Genomic DNA, 7,328 nt, shown 5'->3' with positions numbered 1-7,328 from the left:
AACGATATTAAAACTTCCTAGAATCATTTTATGGCTTCGTTAGAACCATATTAAGGCTCACCAAAACGATATTAAAGCTCACTATAACCATTTTGTGACTTACTAGAACCATATTATGGCTTACCAGAACAATAACATGGTTTATCAAATTTATATTATGAATTATCTAAACCATATGAGGTGTACTAGAACCATACTAAGGCTTACTAGAATTGTATAAAAGCTATTCATAAACACCAGAACCATATTATGGCTTACTAGAATTGCATTAACGCACACCAGAACCATATTATGGCTTACTAGAATCATATTATGACAAACCAGAACCATATTATGGCTTACTAGAATCATATTATGACAAACCAGAACCATATTAAGGCTTACAAGAACCATACTGAGGTTTAGTAGAATCGGACTAAGGCTTATCAGAACTGTACTATGGCTCACCACAACCATACTACGGCTCGTCATGACCATTGTTGAGGCCCAAAAAATCCAAGGCTGGCCCCAAATATATTTCTAGCCCATTACGACACCTAACTTGGGAAGAAACCCAACTTGGGTACGCAAGAGTTCATCATATGCGCTTGCACACATGCCACGCCAAGTAAATAAGCAACACAACACTCTAAAAGCTTAAGTGGGCCCAAGCCACATGAATGCCTAGGGCTTGTTGAGAGGGTTGTGGTATGGATGGTTGTGAGTATTCACAAGGCCCATTAATGGTCCAAGGAGTGGAAGTTTTGGGCTACTTGCGAGCCCCAAAACTCAAGCGCATTCCTTGAGCCCAAACATATGGGTAAGCATGGGAGAAAACTCAATAGCCCATCACCTTAAGAAAAGGCCCAAACATCTTAGAAGAACATCCAATAGCCATAGCCCAAAACACTTGGAAATATCCCACATCAATCAAAATATCCAGAACCTTGTCAAAACCAAGGCAAACCCACGTGAACACAAGCTGCTCCCAGCACCTTGTCAAGATCAAGGTAAACCCATATGCATAGGCTGCTGGAAGTAAATCAAATTTTGATCACCACCCTTACCCATTCTTTCCTCTACAAGCTCTAGTGGGAAAACAATAAGGAAAAGCAAGAGGCTCCTTACCCAGATGGAAGAGTCCAGCCGCAAGAAAGTCCTGGAACCCCAAAAAGCTTTGCTTTTTTTTATGTGCTAAGGTTGGGGAGATTTCACCAAAGAGGATTGAATGGAAGAAAGTGAGGAAAAATGGAGAAGAAGACTTTGATAAAATTGGGGTCTTCCAGCGCCTATTAAAAGTGGCATTTCCTACCCAGCAGATTATCACATCCGGGGGGCATTCGTTGGAGATCTAGGGAGAGCAAGCATCCTCTCTCACTACTGGAACCCTCAAATTTCCAGCTCTATTCTTCCATCTCTTTCCTTTTTCTCCTCTAGCGTACCGATCTAGAGCAAGAAACATCCTTACTTGTTGCTGGAAGGTCCAATTTCATGCTCTGTTCTTCCATCTTCTTCCTCTCTTTCCCATAAACACATCCAGAGAGGGAGCAAGCATCACCTCTCACCTCTGGAACCCTTCGATTTCAAGCCATGTTCTTCAATTGCTTCCCCTTTTCTCTTCTGTTAAGCCCCCAAGGAGCCTGATGAAGCTTTTGTCAAGCTGTTGGAAATCTACTAAAGCCACCCCACTTCCATCTTCTTCCTCTCTTTCCCATAAACACATCCAGAGAGAGCAAGCATTACCTCTCCCCTCGGAAACCCTTCGATTTCAAGCCATGTTCTTCCATTGCTTCCTTTTTTCTCTTCTGCCAAGCCAGTCAAGACATTGATGAAACTTTCGTCAAGCTGCTAGAAACTTGCTCAAGCCACTCATTCCATTTCCTTCATTCTTTCCTCTCTTCCTTCAACAAATCCTCTCAAAATTTCCTCTCCCCCTTAGTTCAAACCTCTGTTTCTCATAGGAAACCCAGGTATTCTCTCTCTCATGCTAAACTCATGAATGCTCAGCTCCCATGCCACAAGCTTCTCATGCCAAGCCATAATATTTATCTGTAAGCAACTATTGGTTTTGTTGGTGAAAGAAGCCAAGGTGTTTCCTAAGGCTCCACGATCCTTTTGGTGCACTCTTGGGGCCTGATAATTGAACTCAAACACAGGGCCAAGTCCATCCAATTGCTTTTGACGGCAGCCCAGGCTCATCAGTAACTGCCAGAAAGAAAAAGCCTCCTCATAAATTGGCGATTTCACTGGGGATCAGGTCGCTATCTTCCCCAACACCTCCAAAGAAGAAGACTAGAAGCGATAAACCAGAGAAAATAAAGTGATAAGAACATTTCCTCTTTTTTTTTTTTTTTTTCCTTTTGTTGGCTATCTACATTGCAGAACAAACATAATGTGGATTGCTGACATGCGCCCTTTGTTTGTGTCTTAGATCTCCATTCCCAAGCAAAACAAGACCTTGTCAGAGAACCGGGGGCTTTGGCAAATCCATTATTCATGCCATTGAGCAAACTACACACGCGAACCCCAAAATACTTGGGGGCTTCATGCCAAGCAAATTTTTCCAAAAAGAAAAAAAAATAGCCAAACACAAGTCAAGCATCTGATAAAGAGAATTGAACTTCTTTTTCAGTTTTCTGCCTGAGATATTCTTGGAAGATAACACAAGCTCTATATTCATGTTGCCGAAAGAGTGAACCCTCATGCTAGACCAAGCTATATCTTGGTTCAACTCAACCATTAGGTTATCGGCATAGCAAGTCCAAGCTAATCATGCCAAGCCAAGTCACGTTCTTCTAGCACCCATTCCATGTCAAACAAAATATTTTCCAGCACGTACCCCATTTCAAACATCCTTCCAGCACATGCCCTGTTTCAAACGTCCTTTCATCACATGCCCTATTTCAAACATCCTTCCAGCACATGCCCTATTTCAAACATCCTTCCAGCACATTCCTTATTTCAAGCATTCTTTCAGTATCTAGCAATCATGCCGCGCTTCATCACCTCCACAGAGGTTTTTTTCACAAATTTCAAGTATTCTGGGGCTAGTGCTGTAAACTCAAACACAGTGGTGAATCAAAACTCAATCCATCCTTACGAAAACCCAACAAGCTTACTGCATCTGCAACTCCAAGATTGGATCCCCACCATCTACTAGCACGTTTGGCAAATCTTGAGGCCCAAAAAATAAAGGTTGGGCCCAAATATATTTCTAGCCCAATACGACACCTAACTTGGGAAGAAACCCAACTTGGATATGCAAGAGTTCATCATATGCGCTTGCATGCATGCCACGCCAAGAAGAGATTGTGTTTTTAGAAAAATAGGCTATTCACTCAATAAATTACAGGTAATATGTTGAGTTCTCAGATATAGAGGCATTTTACACTATAACTTACCATAAGATATGGTGTTTTTAGAAAAATAAGCTATTTACTCAATAAATTACGGGTAAGCGGGTAAGATGTTGCATTCTCATATATATAGGCATTTTACACAATAACTTACTAGTAAGATATGGTGTTTTTAGAAAAATATGCTATTTACTCAATAAGTTACGGTTAAGATGTTGCGTTCTCAGATATATAGACACTTTACACCATAACTTACCGGTAAGATATGGTGTTTTTTAAAAAAATAAGCTATTTACTCAATAAATTACGGGTAAGATGTTGCGTTCTCAGTTATATAGACACTTTACACTATAACTTACCGAGTATGATATGGGGTTTTCATAAAAACAGGAAATTCACATAATAAATTACGTGTAAGATGTTGCCTTCTCGGATATATAGGCATTTTACACTATAAATTTTCGGTAAGATATGGTGTTTTCAGAAAAATGTGCAATTCACTCCATAAATTATGGGTAAGATGTTGCTTTCTCAGATGTATAGGCATTTTACACTATAACTTATCGGTAAGATATGGTGTTTTTAGAAAAATAGGCTATTTACTTAGTAAATTATGGGTAAGATGTTGCGTTCTTAGGTATATAGGCACTTTACACTATAATTTACCGATAAGATATGGCTTTTTGAGAACAATAGGCTATTCATTCAATAAATTACGAGTAAGATGTTGCGTTCTTAGACATATATGCATTTTACACTATAACTTACTGATAAGATATGGTGCTTTTAGAAAAATAGACTTCTCACTCAATAAATCACGAGTAAGATATTGCATTCTTAGTTATATAGGCGTTTTACACTATAATTTACCGGTAAGATATGGTGTTTTTAAAAAAATAGGCTATTCAGTCAATAAATTACTGGTAAGATGTTGCGTTCTTAAATATATAGGCACTTTACACTATAACATACCGGTAAGATATGGTGTTTTATAAAAATAGGCTTTTCAGTCATTAAATTACTTGTAAGATGTTGCGTTCTTAGATATATAGGCATGTTACACTATAACTTGCTGGAAAGATATGGTGTTTTTTGAAAAATAGGATATTTAGTCAATAAATATGGATAAGATGTTGCGTTCTCGTATATATACATAGGCATTTGACACTATAACTTACCGGTAAGATATGGTGTTTTTATAAAAATAGGCTATTTACTCAATAAGTTACGAGTAAGGTGTTGTGTTCTCAGATATATAGGTATTTTACACTATAATGTATCGTAAAGATATGGTGTTTTTAGAAAAATAAGCTATTTACTTAATAAATTACGGGTAAGATGTTGCGTTCTCAGATATATAGGCACTTTAAACTATAACTTATAGGTAAGATATGGTGTTTTAAGAAAAATAGGCTTTTCACTCAATAAATTACGAGCAAGATATTATGTTCTCAGTTATATAGGCATTTTACACTATAACTTACCTGTAAGATATGATGTTTTTAGAAAAATAGGCAATTCACTCAATAAATTACGGGTAAGATGTTGTGTTCTCAAATATATAGGCACTTTACACAATAACTTACCGATAAGATATGGTCTTTTTAGAAAATAAGGCTATTTACTCAACAAATTACAGTGAAGATGTTGCGTTCCCAGATATATAGGTATTTTACACTATAACTTACCGGTTAATATTATTTTGGAGACTTTATGATATAATTTTGGCTTAATATATATAATTTCACTTGTTGTTACATTTTATTCTCACCAACTGGATTTATGAATTTTCTATATTAATTTGGTGAACTTATTAGGTGAATTTATCTTATGTAGGAAGTTGGAAAGCCAAAAGATAAAGATATACATTTGTCCAAGTTCAAGATAGGTGTGAAGAGAATTGCTGGTAGATTTTATTGAAGAATTGATTGTGGGATTATTGTGATTATAAAGAGAAGTAAAGGGGGAGAAGAGAAGACAAAATCGTTGAAGCTAAGGAGCCTATTTCATGACATTCATAGCCATTTAACGCCCACTTACCTCACCGTTATTTCTTTTCCACTAACTCTCCACCATCAACATGTTTAATCCAATTAATCCCTCAATTAAACCCTTCATCACCCACCACGAATGTATTAACTTCCCACTCACCTCATTGACTACTATAAATCACCCATCAACTTATTTGGCAAGGGCACCCCTACAACAGATCTTTTTATCCATTTCATTCAAAATTTAGTTTATGTTTTCCTTTGTAATGAGTTGCTAGAACTCTAGCTAAGGCTAAAGGGAATGTTCTTTGAGTAAGTTTGTGAATTGTTCTTTAACCCAATATACGGTACGAATTGCTAAATTCTTTTATTTTTGGTTGTTCAATATTTTCATATCCTTTTATTTTGATTGATGTTAAGTGCTATTATCTTTTCATGAGTTCAATTATATTTTTCTCATTGTTAAGAACTGAGTTAGCATGCTTTTAAATTAAAAGAGTAGATATTAAGCAATTCCATTTTTTGAACAATCATTAATAAAAGATAACATTGAAAAATCAAATTGGTTTTAATTTCTTTATCTTCCGATTAAAGTTTCTCAATGATGATTTTAATCGAGTTATAATTTGGATTAAAGAGCATGAAACATATTTTGTTTAAAGAATTGAACCTTGATGCCTTAGCATTTCCATTATTGATATTTCATTTTTAAACTCAATTTCCACAACAATCAAATCAAATTACTTTTCCATTTTGCTTGTCACTTTTATTGTGCTACGTTTAATTATTTCTTTGTGTGTAGATATTTGCCTACCTGCTCCTTGAGGATACGATACTTGGACTTTCAAGATTATTACTACGTGTAACTACTTGCACTTGGGTAGACGCAACAAGTTTTTGGCACCGTTGCAGGGGAGCAGTGAAGCGAAAAGTAGCACAAGGAAATTCATTGTTAAGGTTTGCGGTTTTAGTTTCCAAAGCTAATTCGGTAAGGCTTATCAAACTCAATTTTTCATTTCTATTTTTATTTTTGGTGTTTTTATTTTTTTGTTTGCTTTTGTCTTATTTTTTTATATATAAAAAATTTTAAAAAAATTTAGTTTAGTTTTTATTTATTTATTTGTTGCTTCTTTATTTTGTTTATGAGATATCGTGATCGGTTTGGTGGATTTGCAAAGAAACCTCAATTTGACCAAATTTCATCACAAATGGCTGAGAATAATAATAATAATAATGCATTGGAAGGCCCCCAAAATGATGAAGATAATCATAGTGTTCATAATGATGAGAATCGTAGTGTTCATAATGATGAGAATCCACTTGTTAGGACATTACATGATTATTTGCATCCTGCTCGTACAAGTGTGCCATCTTGCATCATTTTTCCGTTAAATGGTCAAACTTTTGATTTTAAACCGGGCATGATACAACTTTTACCAACTTTTCATGGAATGGAATCTGAAAATCCATATTCACATGTGCGTGAGTTTGAGGAAGTTTGTGGAACTTTTCCAACACAAGGGTGTAGGCTTGATACAGTTTTGCTAAAACTTTTTCCATTTTCATTGAAAGATAAAGCGAAAACTTGGCTTTATTCTCTAAGGCCAAGAACAATTGGAACATTGCTTGAAATGCAAACTGAATTTTTCAAAAAAAATTTCCCAATTCAAAAGACAAATTCTTTGAAAAGACAGATGACCACATTTTCTCAAAAAGATACTGAGTCTTTACCTCAAGCTTGGGAAAGATTTAAAGATTTGTTAATGTTATGTCCTCACCATGGTTTTGAAAGATGGAGGGTGGTAAGTCATTTTTATGATGGCTTAACACCTAAAGATTGATGATAAGTCCATAAATATACTCATTTATGTACTCTTTTTACTTAGGTTTTGTAAGAGAATTAGATTTAAAAAGGGATTATTACTTTACTTTTCTGATTTTCAGCTTTTCTGCGCTCTTAGAAGGTTTTTAGGGGAAAATCAACTTTTCGGAGGAATTTTAG

General features: G+C 35.7%; 1 non-coding gene across 1 annotated transcript; it reads right to left on the bottom strand.

Moving 5' to 3' along the window:
• Nucleotides 1-7,003: 7,003 nt before the first annotated feature.
• On the bottom strand, nt 7,004-7,112 carry LOC117612347. The gene has a single exon (XR_004583386.1). It is a non-coding gene; the product is annotated as a small nucleolar RNA R71 (small nucleolar RNA).
• Nucleotides 7,113-7,328: the final 216 nt, after the last annotated feature.

Source organism: Prunus dulcis, chromosome 8, assembly GCF_902201215.1.
Source record: "Prunus dulcis chromosome 8, ALMONDv2, whole genome shotgun sequence".
NCBI lineage: Eukaryota > Viridiplantae > Streptophyta > Magnoliopsida > Rosales > Rosaceae > Prunus > Prunus dulcis.
This window is presented reverse-complemented; position numbering and strand designations above follow the sequence as displayed.